Raw genomic sequence first — 20,929 nt, 5'->3', positions numbered from 1 at the left:
GTTTTCTGCCAGTATATCTAGGAAGAAAAGTGTAATATGGATCAAGAGGAAAAAACTTTGTTTCAAATAAAAGTGTGGAGAGGTTGATCCTGGACTCAAAAGACATGATTGTGGTCTCACCTGCTCATTTTACATTGCCTCCAGTTGAATTACACATCATTGCTGCTGGGAGAAATGTAATCAGGGCCAAGACTGTGAGAGCCAGAAGATTTTATAGTGGATTGTCCCATGGTTGCAATCAAATTATTGTTTAGCTTTCCAGGAGTGTTAATATTTTTTAAGCCAATTTAAGGTTGAATTCTTTGGCTTCTCCAGTTCTTTTACTTGCCCTCCAAAAAGATTATATAAATGCAACTAAATAGAACAGCTTGTACTCAGCTCAGCTATTGAAATCTCTAATAACTGTATTTTATATGAATAGTTTTATGAACAAATCATAAACCAATTTGTGCCCTTACATCCTTTTTGAGAAAGCAAGAAATGGAATATTGCAAATGTTAAGCATTTGTGCTTTTCCCTAAGTCAACTGCAACATGTTTAAAGTATGGTAAATTTCAAATGCATGTTGCTTTGTCTCCCCAGTCACTAGTTGGCAGTGAATGCCTTTAAGAAAAGCAGTCACTAAAAGTCAAGTGTACTAATGTTTTGTAAACTGCAGGGCTAATTTGAGAGGGCATTCCTCTGAAAACAAACTTCAGAGGCTGAAAGAAATCTCCCACCTATAATTGCAAAGCCTGATGTTCATTAATAAGGTGGGGACTTCAGTCAGTCCATTGAGTATTTTGTAAAGATAAATCCACAGCCTTGTACAGGATCCACAATTTGATACTCTTCAGTTTTATTGTAAATTTTGCTCTGCCAGCTGAAGTCTAGGTGTTCTTTTTGAAGGAACCTCACCTTATTAGTAAGTTTTGTCATAAGATATTGTTTACATGGATAAAAATGTATCACTATATTTTGAGGAGAGCTCTCAAAAATTGTTAATATATGTTGTTAATATATATTGTTGTTTAACCATTTGTGTTTCTACTTAATATTTACTGAGAAAAGAACAAAAAAGGAACAAATTATACTTTCTTTTCTTTCGATTAGAAGTTCAGTGCATTGTTTCTGGTCTAGATGTAGTCATGCTATTAAAAGACAATGTACACTTGCTTAGATATGCTTCTTTTTGTCCTGATTACACTTCTTCTGAAGTCAATGGATGTTAGTGGTATATTAGCAACTGCTTTTGGCAGTCTTTAGGAGGGATCTGGAAATTCATTGCACAAGCTTGGTAATCTGTAGTTTACAGTATATGCATTAATCAGTACACCACAAGGGTGGTATAATTGCTTTTTCTGGGCAGTTTACTTCTGCTTTGGCTTTTTGCTGTTAGTGGTAAATTGCAGGAGTCCTTTATTTGCACTAACAATTATCAGACTCAATTCCTTCCTGAAAGAATGAATTCAAATGAAAACAAGATAGGAAATTTAAGAGGCTTGTTATTTTATAGTTTATGAGAGTTCCATTCCAGTAGAATCCAGTAGCAGATGCTTTATGGTTTGTGTCCAAGGTTTTCATGATATATTTTCATAGGTACACTATACATTCTTAGTCATACACTATACATTCTTATATACTATACATTCTTAGTCAAAGGTGTTTGGTCATTTGAGAACAGAGAAGTTACAAAAACTAAATATGATGCCCTGACTTGCACAGCACAGTGTCAGCTCATATTTAGAAAATGTTCAGGAAACCTATAGTTACGCAAAAGACTGGAACAGAGAAAGGAAGACAAAAGAAGTGATGATTTTCATCCAGCTTATTCAGGGTTTACTTCTGCAACAGAAGCATGTCAAAACTGTGCATTAAATCCATGAAAATTAAATGGCATATTATAAATTTGAGAGATCTGAAACATTTTTGATGAGCCTGCCTAGCCATAAGAAAATCCCATCCTGGATTTCTAATCTTAAATCAAGGAGGCCATTTTATGAAAATGAGAAAGGATTCCTAATTTATGTCTGTAAGTACTTCAACGTTCTCCTGATGCTTCCCTGAGGTCTCAGTCACAACAGACACTGCTGCTGGTTTTCAAAAACCTATAAAGTAGATTTGTTCCCTGCTCTGATGTATCTAGGCAGATGAAAAGAAAATAAATTGAGGTCAATATGAAGTAAGTTCTACATATAGGTCGTGTGCTGTTATGTTTCTTTATGCAATTATTGTATATGCCTTCTAGTGGCACCAGTCAACAGCATTATACTCAGATGGTGTCCATCCCCATGGAGCCTTGAGGCTCTGTGGCCAAGATTATTCCTAGTGCCACCAGTGTGTTGGTAGCAGACAGTGACTGGTTGTACCTTGTTTCTTAAGGCAGATGTTAAGCAATACCAGTACCAAGATCAACACTTAGAAGCATGGCCAGTAACTGACTTCCCTTTGATTTTGAGCTCTTTGAGGCTGGCAGTGCAACTATTTTTCCAAACACATAAGCCATACCTTTCCAGATAGGATGAAAAGATCCTCTAGGAGACTGTGTCAAGAGCCTTACTAGAGGCAAGGCAAATGGCATCCACTTTCATACCCATATTTACTGAATGAGTAATCTCACAACCTTTGTCTTCCTCATTTGTCCAAAAATGATGTTTGGGAAGAATTGCTCCGTTTTCTTCTCAGGAACTGAGACAAGACTGGCAAGTCTGTAGCTTCCCAAATCTTTCTTCATCAATGGGGAATGATATTTGCCAAAACAGCCTCCTGCCATGCCTACCCAGCTTAATGCACATTGGAAATGACTGCTGTGTGTGTTTTGAGTTTGCCCTGGGAGGCCAGTTATTCTTCTGTTCTCTGTCTTGTTAAAAGACATACAAAATACTGTTGAGATCAAGAACACTGTTCACCTGTTTAAAAATGGAGAGGATATTAAGTATGAGTTCAGTTGAGATGCTGAAGCACTCCTATTTTAAATGGCAACACAAAAGGTGTTAGCTAAAAGATATCATATTCAAAAATTTTGTATCTCATTTTCAGAAAGCAAATCAGAAATAGAAACTGAAATGTTTGCCATGTTTTCCTCAAATGTTTTGAGGAAAATTCATCTTTGGAGCCCAGCTTTGCTCCTTAGAACTGTCTCTAGTCAAAGCTGGGAATACTTCATTTCTGAAAGATATAGCAGAGGGAAAATTTGTTTTAGGCAGTTTCAGACAAATCACCAAGCTTTTCCTAACTGGATAATCTGCATCAGTACAGGCTTTCCTGAAATCTGATCTGCAGATCTGATGCAGAAATCATGATGCAGATCTGCATCAGGAGCCAGGCCTTCTTGAAATCATGCAGCTGATATTTCACCACAAGAAATTTCAGTGGGAATAGTATAAAGTTTTGCCTAATTTCAGATTTCATGCATTTTTCTTCTAATTGCTGATGATACTTCCTAATGTTGCTAAATGCTTAAAGAGCAAGTATTTGTAGCTACATGGATCTCTTGAATGTTCTTGAAAAATATCAACAATACTCCTTAGCAAAGAAGAATAAATTTATTTAATTTTGTAAAATCTCATCCTTTCAAAACCTAGAGAATCAAAAGAAAATAGAAATGAAGGAGTTCCTAACTGATAAGGGATGAAGGTATACTGTTAAGGATGAACATTGCATATTTTGCCTGCAGTTTATTTAAAGTATATACAGTTATTGGTCTTTTCCCTGGGAGCTGTCTAATGCATGTGGAATTAAAATGCCATCAGGAATTTTTATTTGTGTCTGGTTAGCTTTTTCCTTCTGCTTCCTATATTGATCACAGATTTCACACTTGGCTGCCTTTTAACTTCAAAGGCAGCATTCCCTGAGCCATATGTAAGGTATCATTGTTCTGGAGGTTTGCCATTTGCAAAATTGTTTCCGTCTTTCCTGGATTTGGTCAAAAACGGTTTGGCAACGAGCATTTGATTTATGTACTTATCCCATTTATTTCAGCTTAGTAGGTCTTTCTCCTCTTTTTATCGCCCTTTTTGGTGTATTGCACAAGTTTCTGTTGCAATCCCTGGCGCTGTGATAGAGGCTGGCTGCGTGCTGCCCGAGAGGTCTTTCACAGTCCCACAGCCTCCTGATCCTGTTGCATGAGAGGTCACATTTGGGGACTTAACTGCAAAACAAAATGGCTTAAATTCATCATTTTCAATATATGGGCTAAAGATGCAGAGTTTTGTACATTCTGTATAGGGTCAAACCTGCCATAAATGATAGTTTTCATCAAAACCTGGATCTATTAAGTTTATCTGATTATATGGAATGCTGTAATGGACAAACAAATTGCATCAGCTGTATTGAAGTCATTCCACATTGTGTTTATTTTTAAACTTAAAATAGGAGAACAATTTTATACCTAAGCATGCTATCATTTAGAAAGCACAGTTCTTGATAAGTTTTTCAAAAAGTCAGTTCTCCTTGAAAATTTTTGCCTAGTTATTGCTTTGACCAATTACAGTACAAAAACCTTGCTCCAAAATACGTACTTTTAGCTTTTATAGTTTTATTTTCAATTTTCTTCAGATATCTGTAATAGAATAGGAATAGTCTTGTGAAGTAGATGATTCCTTGTAAAGAAAGACAATTTTCTGTGAGAAAATATTAAGAAAGGAAAATTATATTTTAAATTTCTGTCTGTTCTAGTCTTGCGGTATTATTCATGCTCCTGCAGTAATGTTTTGTGGGTCTCTAATATCTAGTTACCACTTTAACTTTAGCCTGCATACCTCTCTTTCTTTCAAAGATATTTGAAAGAGTGGGAACCATTTTTCTACATCATATTACAGAAGATTTAGGTGATTTTTGTAACCAAAAAACCCCTGGATTTTTTGTTAAAATTAATGAGAAATTTTCCAGTGGTGCGGTTGTTTTCCTGTAGAAAATACCAATTCCATGACTCCAAACGTTTCATTTGGTAGAGACTGGTTTCAGCCAGCGTTTTTAATGTTGCCCAAGCATCCTGGGCATAGGAACAAAGCAGAAAATCTCATGTGGAAGTCTACATGAATGGATGGCAGACTGTGTAGAACTCCCAAGGACCATTCAGTGGCACAAACTTTGTGTCCTCCCTACATGCATTTGCAGGAATCTATGTGATGATGATCCAAGCAAGTGGGCCCTCCAGCAGCAGATGGAGCTCTACGTTACACTTTCCGTGCATGGCCCAAAGCTGGTGCATGTCGACATCAGCAAGTCATAGCAGACACATGCTGAAGTGATTGGGAGCTTGGTATTTGACCCACAAACACGAATGTAAATACAGATGACACTTTCGCAAATCAGGAAGGTGTTTGTGGGGCCCTGATGAAGCAATTGTCTCTAGAAGAATGCTTAGAGGAAATGATGTTAGAAATTTGGTTGAAAGAAGAAACAGGAAGGAGTAATGAATTTGGTGAGATGTAACAAACAGAACTGAGAGAAATACTAACATCTATATCTATATATCTATATCTATATATCTATATCTATATATCTATATATCTATATCTATATATCTATATCTGTATCTATATCTATATCTCAATCTCAACACAGTTGCCAGTGTAATAGCTTGGTAAGCAAGGAGCTGCATAATTCTGTCATGCTGGGGGAAGATTTTCATACTTCTCCCTCTGCACTGTTTGTTTGTATTCTTCTGCTTCAGAGGATTTGTATATTTTGCTTCCCATAAAGTAGTGCCATATTGAGTGCAGGCAGATCTCTGCCATCCAAACCCACCAGCAGATCAAACACTTTTCTAGTATTCCTTTATTATTCCAAAGAGTAGCTGCTGTCAAACACACACAACCAATCCAAACCATCTCTTTACTGTCCAGAAATACTCTCCAGAGGTATTTCTCATATTCCTTCCTTTTCTGGATCATCTGGGAACTTTGTTGTCAGTATCTTAAGTCCCTTTCAATGAAGACATTCTGATTTTGGTTTGGTTTGTTTTAATTTCAGTTTTCATCCTGCCTCCAAACTTATATTATGCCCTTTTCTTCTTCCCAGACACACTAAGATGCATTTTACAGCAAAGAAAAACCCAGTGTGACACAGCTTCATTACATGTCATACTCCATGACCATATGATTTTCTTCATGGTCGTGTGTATAGAAAACAGGAAAAAATAGATAAAGAAGAAAGTTTTGATGTTAAGAATGCAAATCTCATTCTGAGAGGGGTGAATCTGTGCAGCTCCTCAAAAGTTAGTGGAGATTCACTGTCCATTTACTTTTGAATGAAGTCTGTTCCCTCTAGCATTGGGTGTTACAGACTGATCTATTTCATTGCCTTCACTATGTTATCAAGTTGTCTTCTTGATAAATTAATAATGTGGTTTTTAAAGAGCTAATTGATATTACTGTAAAAGACCCACAATTTAATTATGGATACTATAATTGCTTCAAGGAAGACACTAGTTCATGTAATTAAAACATAAACTTAGGAACTATTGTACTTAAAGTACTCAAATTTCAAGATTATATATTTTTAATTCCATTTGAAAAATGTATTGTTATTTTTTTCTTAAATACACTATTTCTTTTTCTGCAAAATCCATAGACCTATGGTTCTTTCTTCTTGCTCCTCCTCTCTTTTCCTTGAAGTATTTTTGGTTTTATACTGAAGCCTCCTCAAGTGGCCTGTGAGATGAAGGCTGATACTGTTGCCCTTCCATTCCTTAGTATCTTTAAAAGACAGAATGGTTTTCACATTACAGCGGATCAAAAAACTTCTTTTGATTTTAAAGTCTTGATTGCAAAAATGTGTTGACTAACATATCTTAGACGTTTGGTACAGATGAAGAACTCATGCTTAACATGCATTTAATTGCCCAGAGTGAGCTCTCGGGATCCATCTTTCACCCATGTCTTGTGAGTCCCCCAGATAAAGACCTCTAATTGTGACTTCCCCTGTTACATACAAGGTATTCCCTGATCTAATTGCAGAGCAGATAGCTCTTAAAATAGCTTAGTGTGCAGAAGGAATAATTTACTACAGTCACTTGCTGTAGTGTGTGTCAAGGGAGAGGGGAAACATCTTTTCTTTAATTTTGCATTGACATCCAAGGCAGGAATCACAGCCCACTGTAGACTCCCCATCCATATCTAGCTGCAGTCCTTTTGGACATAACAATGGATTATAACAGAGCTTCTCAGCAGGCTCAACTGTCTGATTAAAATGTTACTGCTGTTGTCTGTGTTACAACATAAATTGGGGAACTCCCCCCTGGCCAGAGTGCCAGGAGCCTTTGCAAATTGTGCTTGACAACAGGCCCATTGGAATCGTTCAGCTCGAATAACCAGAAATGCCAACTTCTGTGCAACTTTGGAGCGCTTCCTAACTGACCTATTTTGGTTGGCCAAAATATACAATCAGTAGCTGTGCTATGCATGTACTGCAATATAGTTTGTTTGTGACAAAAATGTGCAGAGCCTTTTCTTACTTTTTTTTTTTTTTAAGGAGGGACAGGATGAGCTTTGGTTTTCACTCGTTAGGAACAATGCTAACTAGACACAGTCAGAATTGCAATGTACTGGAACAATGCAACTTACACCCAGATCTATTCTTGGCTTCAGCACTTGTGACAAGACCTGGGCACTGAAACCGACTGCCTCAATATAACCACTCATAAAATGAGCGTGCTTGAAACTGTGCTTTCAATAAGACAGTAGAATTAAAGTAATTAAATATTAATTTCCTTATTGTTGGAATGCTTCATGGATTAGTGCATTTGGGTGTTTAGGAAAAAGGTCTTCTTTTTCAAATGGAAATGAAAGAAAAACAGAAGAATAGAAGAGTTTTGGATTTCAGATGGCCTATGACTAATTAGTACAGTGATGTTGTTCAACCAGCATTACCCAATATCATTTGTGTCATCTTCACTAGTAGTTTCAGATGAGGGACCAAAAAAAAAAAAAAAAGAAAAAACAAAAAAAGAAAAAAAAAACTGGCATGGGCAATGAGAACTGTGTTCTCATCCCTATAAGGAGGAAAGAGGAGACAATTTCTCAAAGAAGGGAAAGAAGGAGTAAGATGTTGAATGACAGACTTAAAAGGACCAGCTGATATGTAGACATTTAGGTGTTGAAAGAGGAAGCAAGAGAATAACGAACAAATATGCAATAATAAAGGTATCGGTTAAATCACATTACAGGTTCTGAAACCAAACAGGTTCTAGGAGTGACAGTAGGACAGTCTTGACTTTTCATGCTGGTTATCTGTAAGCCCATTATGGGTTGTAACAGAAAACAGCCACTTTTTTCCTGATCATGAATTGCAGATTATTACGGGTGCAGCCTGTAACAAAAGTCCATGATTTTTCTATTGCACTATGCAGAGCATAGGGGATGCAACGATTAACCTGTCTTAAGAGAAAAACAGCCTGTCCTGTCAAGGTCAAAAGTAGCTCAGGTTTGCTACAGGCAATAGTCCATCTTCCTGGTCCTTGCTCAGGTTGCCAGTAGAGTATTCCTGTAAGAAACTGTCATCACAGGGAGGTGTCTTAACCCCTGCAAAATGTAGACATACCACTGCCAATCTGTGTTTGCTTGGGACTGCAAAAGTATTGCAGTCAGAGGTGTGACTGCCATTAACTAGGAGGGATCATAATGATACCCTTTAGTATCCACTAGCTTGGGAGGGCAACCATGACATGGTTGTGATGCAGAACTCTGCAGACCTGTCACACTCCCAAAGATGTATTTTGAGATTATTCTTAATCTCTGGGTGTTTCAGTTCGGCACGTCTCTTGGACACTACTTTTTTATTTTTTCAACACAGCAACCACTAGTTTGTGAAGTCTCCTCAGCAACCAAGCACAATACACTCAAATATTTGATATCTGCTGCCTCAGTCTAAATGACATTGCCCAGAACATGCCCATGCTATTTCCCTGTGTGGATGCACAAATAATTTATGCTAACTCTTTTCCTGAAGCGATAACCTTGAAGTTACTGCTGTTACATCTTCACAATGTCTTGGCATGGCTTGTTTGTGTTTTTTTCTTTCCATTTGCAAAATTGTGGAAGACAGTTTTGCGTTTGGTTACTGTTTTAAGGCAGGTAGAGCTGACTGTGCCACACCAGCAATAAGTACTGCACAAGTGTGTTGCTGGTCCTGTCTCTGGAGAGACGCTTTGCCTTCGCTTTGCCTGCTGGGTGCCGTCGATGTTTGTCACCTGCCAGCTCATGCCATGGTCCGGCCGGCTGTGAGCCCCAAAGGGTTAACAGCAAGGCAGCGGTGATGCTGTAATCCTGCAGGGCTGCCAGCACGCCGCTCTGTTGTTGTGCCGGATCGGGGGGGTTTGAAGGAGGCTCTGCTGGCTCCAGCAGCTGCCTCAGTCATTTTGGGTCTCTGCTCCTAAACAACATGGATGGCGTAGCAGGTAAAAAGAATGACTGAAACCCACGCTGGGAGGGAATCCGTGTCCTTCCCCTCCCTGCTGCATACAGAAAACGCACGGCCTCTGAGAAAGAGCCCTCATCTCCTCGGAAAACTAACACAGCGTGTCAGAAACGTGTGCCCTTGGGGCTTGGGGGGAACAAAACCCCGTTTGACAAACAACCCTCGTCGTGACTGTAATGGTGAAAACAATGCAGGTAAACCGAACTGCCCTCTGCCCTACTTCTCGTCTGCTGTAAGCAAATAATTCTCCAGCAAAATAACCAGAGGGAGCACTTTTTCCACAACATTGCTATTTTCTAAAATCTGCATTGACTTTGTCCTTACATTGACATTGCAACCATCTGGTACGAATGGTTTGATATGAAGTGGGGCAAATCCACCCTCTAGCTTCTAAAGAAGTACTCTTAGTGAACCATGCTAGATTTCACTTTTATTTTTAAAAAGGCTATGTGCATTAAATTGGGGAGAGCAAAAGCCATTTGGAAATGTCAGAGCTGGACTTCAGCTCCATTAGTAGACATGTAGTATAAGTTCAGGTCTTTTTATGATTTTCATATCAAAACATCTGAAATATTTGGCCACATAAAACCTTTGCAGGATTAAAAAGCAAAAGGAAAGAAAAGAAACCAATAACAAAAAAAAAAAAAAACAAAACACCCACCCCACAATTATTGATATTCTAGGTTGAAGACTTAGGCACAGAAGTGGGTGAATCCAAAGTAACAAAAACATCTGTGCCTAGGTTATCAAACTAAATCTCTGGATTAGTCTTCCTCTTGGGAATCTCCCAAGATACTGACATCCATGATAGAAAATTTGAATTTGTATTTTCTTGGTTACATAGGTATGTTTATTATTTTCTAAATCTCTGTTACACAAAATATACAAATTGTTGGGATAATCATGGGCTGAGGCAAGTAGCAAGCCAAAGGCAAAGCTGAGACAGTGACCTACATATTCTGGGATTCATCATTTGAATGTCATGAGCCAGAGTGTTTGCTAGCATCTCACAGCAAGGTCTCTGCTCCAAAGTGTCCCACTGGGAAAGAGGGAGGGAGGGAGGGAGGGAGGAAGGAAGGAAGTGTCAGAAGGAAGTGTCGGAAGTGTCGGAAGTGTCCGAAGTGTCGGAAGGAAGGAAGGAAGGAAGGAAGGAAGGAAGGAAGGAAGGAAGGAAGGAAGGAAGGAAGGAAGGAAGGAAGGAAGGAAGGAAGGAAGGAAGGAAGGAAGGAAGGAAGGAAGGAAGGAAGTGTCGGACGGAAGGAAGTGTTGGAAGGAAGTGTCGGAAGGAAGTGTTGGAAGGAAGGAAGTGTCGGAAGGAAGTGTCGGAAGGAAGTGTCGGAAGGAAGGAAGTGTCGGAAGGAAGTGTCGGAAGGAAGTGTCGGAAGGAAGTGTCGGAAGGAAGGAAGGAAGGAAGGAAGTGTCGGAAGGAAGTGTCGGAAGGAAGGAAGGAAGGAAGGAAGGAAGGAAGGAAGGAAGGAAGGAAGGAAGGAAGGAAGGAAGGAAGGAAGGAAGGAAGGAAGGAAGGAAGGAAGGAAGGAAGTGTCGGACGGAAGGAAGGGTTGGAAGGAAGTGTCGGAAGGAAGTGTTGGAAGGAAGGAAGTGTCGGAAGGAAGTGTCGGAAGGAAGTGTCGGAAGGAAGGAAGTGTCGGAAGGAAGTGTCGGAAGGAAGTGTCGGAAGGAAGTGTCGGAAGGAAGGAAGGAAGGAAGGAAGTGTCGGAAGGAAGTGTCGGAAGGAAGGAAGGAAGGAAGGAAGGAAGGAAGGAAGGAAGGAAGGAAGGAAGGAAGGAAGGAAGGAAGGAAGGAAGTGTCGGAAGGAAGGAAGGAAGGAAGGAAGGAAGGAAGGAAGGAAGGAAGGAAGGAAGGAAGGAAGGAAGGAAGGAAGGAAGGAAGGAAGTGTCGGAAGGAAGTGTCGGAAGAAGTGTCGGAAGGAAGGAAGGAAGTGTCGGAAGGAAGTGTCGGAAGGAAGGAAGTGTCGGAAGGAAGGAAGTGTTGGAAGGAAGGAAGGAAGGAAGGAAGGAAGGAAGGAAGGAAGGAAGGAAGGAAGGAAGGAAGGAAGGAAGTGTCGGAAGGAAGGAAGGAAGGAAGGAAGGAAGGAAGGAAGGAAGGAAGGAAGGAAGGAAGGAAGGAAGGAAGGAAGGAAGGAAGGAAGGAAGGAAGGAAGGAAGGAAGGAAGGAAGGAAGTGTCGGAAGGAAGTGTCGGAAGGAAGTGTCGGAAGGAAGTGTCGGAAGGAAGGAAGGAAGGAAGGAAGGAAGGAAGGAAGGAAGGAAGGAAGGAAGGAAGGAAGGAAGGAAGGAAGGAAGGAAGGAAGGAAGGAAGGAAGGAAGGAAGGAAGGAAGTGTCGGAAGGAAGGAAGGAAGTGTCGGAAGGAAGTGTCGGAAGGAAGTGTCGGAAGGAAGTGTCGGAAGGAAGGAAGGAAGTGTCGGAAGGAAGTGTCGGAAGGAAGGAAGTGTCGGAAGGAAGGAAGGAAGGAAGGAAGGAAGGAAGGAAGGAAGTGTCGGAAGGAAGGAAGGAAGGAAGGAAGGAAGGAAGGAAGGAAGGAAGTGTCGGAAGGAAGTGTCGGAAGGAAGTGTCGGAAGGAAGGAAGGAAGTGTCGGAAGGAAGGAAGGAAGGAAGGAAGGAAGGAAGGAAGGAAGGAAGGAAGGAAGGAAGGAAGGAAGGAAGGAAGGAAGGAAGGAAGGAAGGAAGGAAGGAAGGAAGGAAGGAAGGAAGGAAGGAAGGAAGGGAGGAAGGAAGGGAGGAAGGAAGGAAGGAAGTGTCGGAAGGAAGTGTCGGAAGGAAGGAAGGAAGGAAGGAAGGAAGGAAGGAAGGAAGGAAGGAAGGAAGGAAGGAAGGAAGGAAGGAAGGAAGGAAGTGTCGGAAGGAAGTGTCGGAAGGAAGTGTCGGAAGGAAGTGTCGGAAGGAAGTGTCGGAAGGAAGGAAGGAAGGAAGGAAGGAAGGAAGGAAGGAAGGAAGGAAGGAAGGAAGGAAGGAAGGAAGGAAGGAAGGAAGGAAGGAAGGAAGGAAGGAAGGAAGGAAGGAAGGAAGGAAGGAAGGAAGGAAGGAAGTGTCAGAAGGAAGGAAGGAAGGAAGTGTCGGAAGGAAGGAAGTGTCGGAAGGAAGTGTCGGAAGGAAGGAAGTGTCGGAAGGAAGGAAGTGTCGGAAGGAAGGAAGTGTCAGAAGGAAGTGTCGGAAGGAAGTGTCGGAAGGAAGGAAGTGTCGGAAGGAAGTGTCGGAAGGAAGTGTCGGAAGGAAGGAAGGAAGTGTCGGAAGGAAGGAAGGAAGTGTCGGAAGGAAGGAAGGAAGGAAGGAAGGAAGGAAGGAAGGAAGGAAGGAAGGAAGTGTCGGAAGGAAGTGTCGGAAGGAAGTGTCGGAAGGAAGTGTCGGAAGGAAGGAAGGAAGTGTCGGAAGGAAGGAAGGAAGTGTCGGAAGGAAGGAAGGAAGGAAGGAAGGAAGGAAGGAAGGAAGGAAGGAAGGAAGGAAGGAAGGAAGGAAGTGTCGGAAGGAAGTGTCGGAAGAAGTGTCGGAATAAAGGAAGGAAGTGTCGGAAGGAAGTGTCGGAAGGAAGGAAGTGTCGGAAGGAAGTGTCGGAAGGAAGTGTCGGAAGGAAGTGTCGGAAGGAAGGAAGGAAGGAAGGAAGGAAGGAAGGAAGGAAGGAAGGAAGGAAGGAAGGAAGGAAGGAAGGAAGGAAGGAAGGAAGGAAGGAAGTGTTGGAAGGAAGGAAGGAAGGAAGGAAGGAAGGAAGGAAGGAAGGAAGGAAGGAAGGAAGGAAGGAAGGAAGGAAGGAAGGAAGGAAGGAAGGAAGGAAGGAAGGAAGGAAGGAAGGAAGGAAGGAAGGAAGTGTCGGAAGGAAGTGTCGGAAGGAAGTGTCGGAAGGAAGTGTCGGAAGGAAGGAAGGAAGGAAGGAAGGAAGTGTCGGAAGGAAGTGTCGGAAGGAAGTGTCGGAAGGAAGGAAGGAAGGAAGGAAGGAAGGAAGGAAGGAAGGAAGGAAGTGTCGGAAGGAAGTGTCGGAAGGAAGTGTCGGAAGGAAGTGTCGGAAGGAAGTGTCGGAAGGAAGGAAGGAAGGAAGGAAGGAAGGAAGGAAGGAAGGAAGGAAGGAAGGAAGGAAGGAAGGAAGGAAGGAAGGAAGGAAGGAAGGAAGGAAGGAAGGAAGGAAAGAAGGGAGGAAGGAAGGGAGGAAGTGTCGGAAGGAAGTGTCGGAAGGAAGTGTCGGAAGGAAGTGTCGGAAGGAAGGAAGGAAGGAAGGAAGGAAGGAAGGAAGGAAGGAAGGAAGGAAGGAAGGAAGTGTCGGAAGGAAGTGTCGGAAGGAAGTGTCGGAAGGAAGTGTCGGAAGGAAGTGTCGGAAGGAAGGAAGGAAGGAAGGAAGGAAGGAAGTGTCGGAAGGAAGGAAGGAAGTGTCGGAAGGAAGTGTCGGAAGGAAGGAAGGAAGGAAGGAAGGAAGGAAGGAAGGAAGGAAGGAAGGAAGGAAGGAAGTGTCGGAAGGAAGGAAGGAAGGAAGGAAGGAAGGAAGTGTCGGAAGGAAGGAAGGAAGGAAGGAAGGAAGGAAGGAAGGAAGGAAGGAAGGAAGGAAGGAAGGAAGGAAGGAAGGAAGGAAGGAAGGAAGGAAGGAAGGAAGGAAGGAAGGAAGGAAGGAAGGAAGGGAGGGAGGAAGGGAGGGAGGAAGGAAGGGAGGGAGGGAGGAAGGAAGGAAGGAAGGAAGGAAGGAAGGAAGGAAGGAAGGAAGGAAGGAAGGAAGGAAGGAAGGAAGGAAGGAAGGAAGGAAGGAAGGAAGGAAGGAAGGAAGGAAGGAAGGAAGGAAGGAAGGAAGGAAGGAAGGAAGGAAGTGTCGGAAGGAAGTGTCGGAAGGAAGGAAGGAAGTGTTGGAAGGAAGTGTCGGAAGGAAGTGTCGGAAGGAAGTGTCGGAAGGAAGGAAGGAAGGAAGGAAGGAAGGAAGGAAGGAAGGAAGGAAGGAAGGAAGGAAGGAAGGAAGGAAGGAAGGAAGGAAGGAAGGAAGGAAGGAAGGAAGGAAGGAAGGAAGGAAGGAAGGAAGGAAGGAAGGAAGGAAGGAAGTGTCGGAAGGAAGTGCCGGAAGGAAGTGTCGGAAGGAAGGAAGGAAGGAAGGAAGGAAGGAAGGAAGTGTCGGAAGGAAGGAAGGAAGGAAGGAAGGAAGGAAGGAAGGAAGGAAGGAAGGAAGGAAGGAAGGAAGGAAGGAAGGAAGGAAGGAAGGAAGGAAGGAAGGAAGGAAGGAAGGAAGGAAGTGTCGGAAGGAAGGAAGTGTCGGAAGGAAGGAAGGAAGTGTCGGAAGGAAGGAAGGAAGGAAGGAAGGAAGGAAGGAAGGAAGGAAGGAAGGAAGGAAGGAAGGAAGGAAGGAAGGAAGGAAGGAAGGAAGGAAGGAAGGAAGTGTCGGAAGGAAGGAAGGAAGGAAGGAAGGAAGGAAGGAAGGAAGGAAGGAAGGAAGGAAGGAAGGAAGGAAGGAAGGAAGGAAGGAAGGAAGGAAGGAAGGAAGGAAGGAAGGAAGGAAGGAAGGAAGTGTCGGAAGGAAGGAAGGAAGGAAGGAAGGAAGGAAGGAAGTGTCGGAAGGAAGGAAGGAAGGAAGGAAGGAAGGAAGGAAGGAAGGAAGTGTCGGAAGGAAGGAAGGAAGTGTCGGAAGGAAGTGTCGGAAGGAAGTGTCGGAAGGAAGTGTCGGAAGGAAGTGTCGGAAGGAAGGAAGGAAGGAAGGAAGGAAGGAAGGAAGGAAGGAAGGAAGGAAGGAAGGAAGGAAGGAAGGAAGGAAGGAAGGAAGGAAGGAAGGAAGGAAGTGTCGGAAGGAAGTGTCGGAAGGAAGTGTCGGAAGGAAGTGTCGGAAGGAAGGAAGGAAGGAAGGAAGGAAGGAAGGAAGGAAGGAAGGAAGGAAGGAAGGAAGGAAGGAAGGAAGGAAGGAAGGAAGGAAGGAAGGAAGGAAGGAAGGAAGTGTCGGAAGGAAGTGCCGGAAGGAAGTGTCGGAAGGAAGGAAGGAAGTGTCGGAAGGAAGTGCCGGAAGGAAGTGTCGGAAGGAAGGAAGGAAGTGTCGGAAGGAAGTGCCGGAAGGAAGTGTCGGAAGGAAGGAAGGAAGTGTCGGAAGGAAGTGCCGGAAGGAAGTGTCGGAAGGAAGGAAGGAAGTGTCGGAAGGAAGGAAGGAAGGAAGGAAGGAAGGAAGGAAGGAAGGAAGGAAGGAAGGAAGGAAGGAAGTGTCGGAAGGAAGTGTCGGAAGGAAGTGTCGGAAGGAAGTGTCGGAAGGAAGTGTCGGAAGGAAGTGTCGGAAGGAAGTGTCGGAAGGAAGGAAGGAAGGAAGGAAGGAAGGAAGGAAGGAAGGAAGGAAGGAAGGAAGGAAGGAAGGAAGGAAGGAAGGAAGGAAGGAAGGAAGGAAGGAAGGAAGGAAGGAAGGAAGGAAGGAAGGAAGGAAGGAAGGAAGGAAGGAAGGAAGGAAGGAAGGAAGGAAGGAAGGAAGGAAGTGTCGGAAGGAAGGAAGGAAGGAAGTGTCGGAAGGAAGGAAGGAAGGAAGGAAGGAAGGAAGGAAGGAAGGAAGGAAGGAAGGAAGGAAGGAAGGAAGGAAGGAAGGAAGGAAGGAAGGAAGGAAGGAAGGAAGGAAGGAAGGAAGGAAGGAAGGAAGGAAGGAAGGAAGGAAGGAAGGAAGGAAGGAAGGAAGTGTCGGAAGGAAGTGTCGGAAGGAAGGAAGGAAGTGTCGGAAGGAAGGAAGGAAGGAAGGAAGGAAGGAAGGAAGGAAGGAAGGAAGGAAGGAAGGAAGGAAGGAAGGAAGGAAGGAAGGAAGGAAGGAAGGAAGTGTCGGAAGGAAGTGTCGGAAGGAAGTGTCGGAAGGAAGTGTCGGAAGGAAGTGTCGGAAGGAAGTGTCGGAAGGAAGGAAGGAAGGAAGGAAGGAAGGAAGGAAGGAAGGAAGGAAGGAAGGAAGGAAGGAAGGAAGGAAGGAAGGAAGGAAGGAAGGAAGGAAGGAAGGAAGGAAGGAAGGAAGGAAGGAAGGAAGGAAGGAAGGAAGGAAGTGTCGGAAGGAAGTGTCGGAAGGAAGGAAGGAAGGAAGTGTCGGAAGGAAGGAAGTGTCGGAAGGAAGGAAGTGTCGGAAGGAAGGAAGGAAGTGTCGGAAGGAAGGAAGGAAGGAAGGAAGGAAGGAAGGAAGGAAGGAAGGAAGGAAGGAAGGAAGGAAGGAAGGAAGGAAGGAAGGAAGGAAGGAAGGAAGGAAGGAAGGAAGGAAGGAAGGAAGTGTCGGAAGGAAGGAAGTGTCGGAAGGAAGTGTCGGAAGGAAGTGTCGGAAGGAAGTGTCGGAAGGAAGTGTCGGAAGGAAGTGTCGGAAGGAAGGAAGGAAGGAAGGAAGGAAGGAAGGAAGGAAGGAAGGAAGGAAGGAAGGAAGGAAGGAAGGAAGGAAGGAAGGAAGGAAGGAAGGAAGGAAGGAAGGAAGGAAGGAAGGAAGGAAGGAAGGAAGGAAGTGTCGGAAGGAAGGAAGTGTCGGAAGGAAGGAAGTGTCGGAAGGAAGGAAGTGTCGGAAGGAAGGAAGGAAGGAAGGAAGGAAGGAAGGAAGGAAGGAAGGAAGGAAGGAAGGAAGGAAGGAAGGAAGGAAGGAAGGAAGGAAGGAAGGAAGGAAGGAAGGAAGGAAGTGTCGGAAGGAAGTGTCGGAAGGAAGGAAGTGTCGGAAGGAAGGAAGTGTCGGAAGGAAGTGTCGGAAGGAAGTGTCGGAAGGAAGTGTCGGAAGGAAGGAAGTGTCGGAAGGAAGTGTCGGAAGGAAGTGTCGGAAGGAAGTGTCGGAAGGAAGGAAGGAAGGAAGGAAGGAAGGAAGGAAGGAAGGAAGGAAGGAAGGAAGGAAGGAAGGAAGGAAGGAAGGAAGGAAGGAAGGAAGGAAGGAAGGAAGGAAGGAAGGAAGGAAGGAAGGAAGTGTCGGAAGGAAGGAAGTGTCGGAAGGAAGGAAGGAAGGAAGGAAGGAAGGAAGGAAGGAAGGAAGGAAGGAAGGAAGGAAGGAAGGAAGGAAGGAAGGAAGGAAGGAAGGAAGGAAGGAAGGAAGGAAGGAAGTGTCGGAAGGAAGGAAGGAAGGAAGGAAGTGTCGGAAGGAAGGAAGGAAGTGTCGGAAGGAAGGAAGTGTCGGAAGGAAGGAAGTGTCGGAAGGAAGGAAGGAAGGAAGGAAGGAAGGAAGGAAGGAAGGAAGGAAGGAAGGAAGGAAGGAAGGAAGGAAGGAAGGAAGGAAGGAAGGAAGGAAGGAAGGAAGGAAGGAAGGAAGGAAGGAAGGAAGGAAGGAAGGAAGGAAGGAAGGAAGTGTCGGAAGGAAGGGAAGGAAGGAAGGAAGGAAGTGTCGGAAGGAAGGAAGTGTCGGAAGGAAGGAAGTGTCGGAAGGAAGTGTCGGAAGGAAGTGTCGGAAGGAAGGAAGGAAGTGTCGGAAGGAAGGAAGTGTCGGAAGGAAGGAAGGAAGGAAGGAAGGAAGGAAGGACGGAAGGAAGGAAGGAAGGAAGGAAGGAAGGAAGGAAGGAAGGAAGGAAGGAAGGAAGGAAGGAAGGAAGGAAGGAAGGAAGGAAGGAAGGAAGGAAGGAAGGAAGGAAGGAAGGAAGGAAGGAAGGAAGGAAGGAAGGAAGGAAGGAAGGAAGGAAGGAAGGAAGGAAGGAAGGAAGGAAGGAAGTGTCGGAAGGAAGGAAGGAAGGAAGTGTCGGAAGGAAGTGTCGGAAGGAAGGAAGTGTCGGAAGGAAGGAAGGAAGGAAGGAAGGAAGGAAGGAAGGAAGGAAGTGTCGGAAGGAAGGAAGTGTCGGAAGGAAGGAAGGAAGGAAGGAAGGAAGGAAGGAAGGAAGGAAGGAAGGAAGGAAGGAAGGAAGGAAGGAAGGAAGGAAGGAAGGAAGGAAGGAAGGAAGGAAGGAAGGAAGGAAGGAAGGAAGGAAGGAAGGAAGGAAGGAAGGAAGGAAGTGTTGGAAGGAAGTGTCGGAAGGAAGTGTCGGAAGGAAGTGTCGGAAGGAAGGAAGGAAGGAAGTGTCGGAAGGAAGTGTCGGAAGGAAGTGTCGGAAGGAAGTGTCGGAAGGAAGGAAGGAAGTGTCGGAAGGAAGGAAGGAAGGAAGGAAGGAAGGAAGGAAGGAAGGAAGGAAGGAAGGAAGGAAGGAAGGAAGGAAGGAAGGAAGGAAGGAAGGAAGGAAGGAAGGAAGTGTCGGAAGGAAGGAAGTGTCGGAAGGAAGTGTCGGAAGGAAGGAAGGAAGGAAGGAAGGAAGGAAGGAAGGAAGGAAGGAAGGAAGGAAGGAAGGAAGGAAGGAAGGAAGGAAGGAAGGAAGGAAGGAAGGAAGGAAGGAAGGAAGGAAGGAAGGAAGGAAGGAAGGAAGGAAGGAAGGAAGTGTCGGAAGAAGTGTCGGAAGGAAGGAAGGAAGTGTCGGAAGGAAGTGTCGGAAGGAAGGAAGTGTCGGAAGGAAGGAAGTGTCGGAAGGAAGGAAGGAAGTGTCGGAAGGAAGGAAGTGTTGGAAGGAAGGAAGGAAGGAAGGAAGGAAGGAAGGAAGGAAGGAAGGAAGGAAGGAAGGAAGGAAGGAAGGAAGGAAGGAAGGAAGGAAGGAAGGAAGGAAGGAAGGAAGGAAGTGTCGGAAGGAAGTGTCGGAAGGAAGTGTCGGAAGGAAGGAAGGAAGGAAGTGTCGGAAGGAAGTGTCGGAAGGAAGTGTCGGAAGGAAGTGTCGGAAGGAAGTGTCGGAAGGAAGGAAGGAAGGAAGGAAGGAAGGAAGGAAGGAAGGAAGGAAGGAAGGAAGGAAGGAAGGAAGGAAGGAAGGAAGGAAGGAAGGAAGGAAGGAAGGAAGGAAGGAAGGAAGGAAGGAAGGAAGGAAGGAAGGAAGGAAGGAAGTGTCGGAAGGAAGGAAGGAAGGAAGGAAGGAAGTGTCGGAAGGAAGGAAGGAAGGAAGGAAGGAAGGAAGTGTCGGAAGGAAGGAAGGAAGGAAGGAAGGAAGGAAGGAAGGAAGGAAGGAAGGAAGGAAGGAAGGAAGGAAGGAAGGAAGGAAGGAAGGAAGGAAGGAAGGAAGGAAGGAAGGAAGGAAGGAAGGAAGGAAGGAAGGAAGGAAGGAAGGAAGGAAGGAAGGAAGTGTCGGAAGGAAGGAAGGAAGGAAGGAAGGAAGGAAGGAAGGAAGGAAGGAAGGAAGGAAGGAAGGAAGGAAGGAAGGAAGGAAGGAAGGAAGGAAGGAAGGAAGGAAGGAAGGAAGGAAGGAAGGAAGGAAGGAAGGAAGGAAGGAAGGAAGGAAGGAAGGAAGGAAGGAAGGAAGGAAGGAAGTGTCGGAAGGAAGGAAGTGTCGGAAGGAAGGAAGTGTCGGAAGTGTCGGAAGGAAGGAAGGAAGGAAGGAAGGAAGGAAGGAAGGAAGGAAGGAAGGAAGGAAGGAAGGAAGGAAGGAAGGAAGGAAGGAAGGAAGGAAGGAAGGAAGGAAGGAAGGAAGGAAGGACCCATAAACATGTGTGGATGAGATTGGAAGGTCTGATAATGGATGTTTAGGGAACCATAATAAATGAGGAAAATATGATCTTCCTAGGGTCTTCCTTTCCATCTTCTAACAATAGCTGATGAGGGATTTTTAGATTTGTATCTAACATTCATCCCATCACATTTATCAGGACTCAGAAGATCTTTCTATGAATTGAACTAGTCCTTTTTAACCATTTTCCTTTTGACCTTCATTGCATGCTGTGCCAGTGAGTCCCGCTGCTTCATTCTGCAGCCCATGGAAAACACTTCTCTTTGTGATTTTTGAATCCTGAGGCTTGGTAATTTTCACAAGGAGCCTCTTGCTTTCTTCTTTTTCTGAGAAACAGTGAGTAATTCTTCTGCTTACCACTCAAGATATTTTAGTTATCTACTAATCTCCTCGGACTGTACTTTTTTTTCTGGATTGAAGGGCCACAGTCTCTGCCTGAGCAAAGCCTGTCAATGTTTTTATAATCTTTTCTGTCATCTACTATTCCTTGTCTAATTGTACTATAATATTTATGTGTTAGAATGATCAGAAATGCATTCACTATTTAAGCTGTGAGTGCACCATGGATTTGTATAGCAGCATAAAACTTCTTTCTGTTACAATCTTTATACCCTTTATGGTAATTCTCAAACTTCTGTTTATCCTTCTGACCAATGCTGGGATTCGTATGACATTTTCTAAGAAATATTCTCCGAGGAAAAAGGAAGAAGGTTTCTCTTGATCTCTACTTCCCAAAGATAAACCAATATGGGAAGAAAACATCAGTTTCTTTTTCATTGCTTTATCACTTTCACTGCTGGCTGAAGAAAACAACACCCCAACACCCTCCCCCCCCCCATCCCCCTTATCTCAGGATTTGGAAGGGCGTCATGTAGAGAGGAATACTGCAGATCAAGAGAGACATACATGGGAAAAGCAGGTGGCATTAATGGAAGGAAAAGCAACTAGCCTAGGTCACAGCATTTTATGTGGTGAGGTTGGGCAGGGATCAAACTGATTTCAAGGCTGTGTAATGCAAAAGCAAGGATAGGTGTATTAATGGTTTATCTGACACTGTGAACAAGAACTGGGACATTTTCCAGTGGCAGACTAAAAGCTTGCATACTTCACAGCTGACTGGAAGCTTAACTTATTAAGCATACTA

This window comes from Melospiza georgiana, chromosome 1 (assembly GCF_028018845.1).
Source record: "Melospiza georgiana isolate bMelGeo1 chromosome 1, bMelGeo1.pri, whole genome shotgun sequence".
Lineage (NCBI taxonomy): Eukaryota > Metazoa > Chordata > Aves > Passeriformes > Passerellidae > Melospiza > Melospiza georgiana.
The sequence above is the reverse complement of the archived record's forward strand: the minus strand, read 5'-3'. Positions refer to the sequence as shown.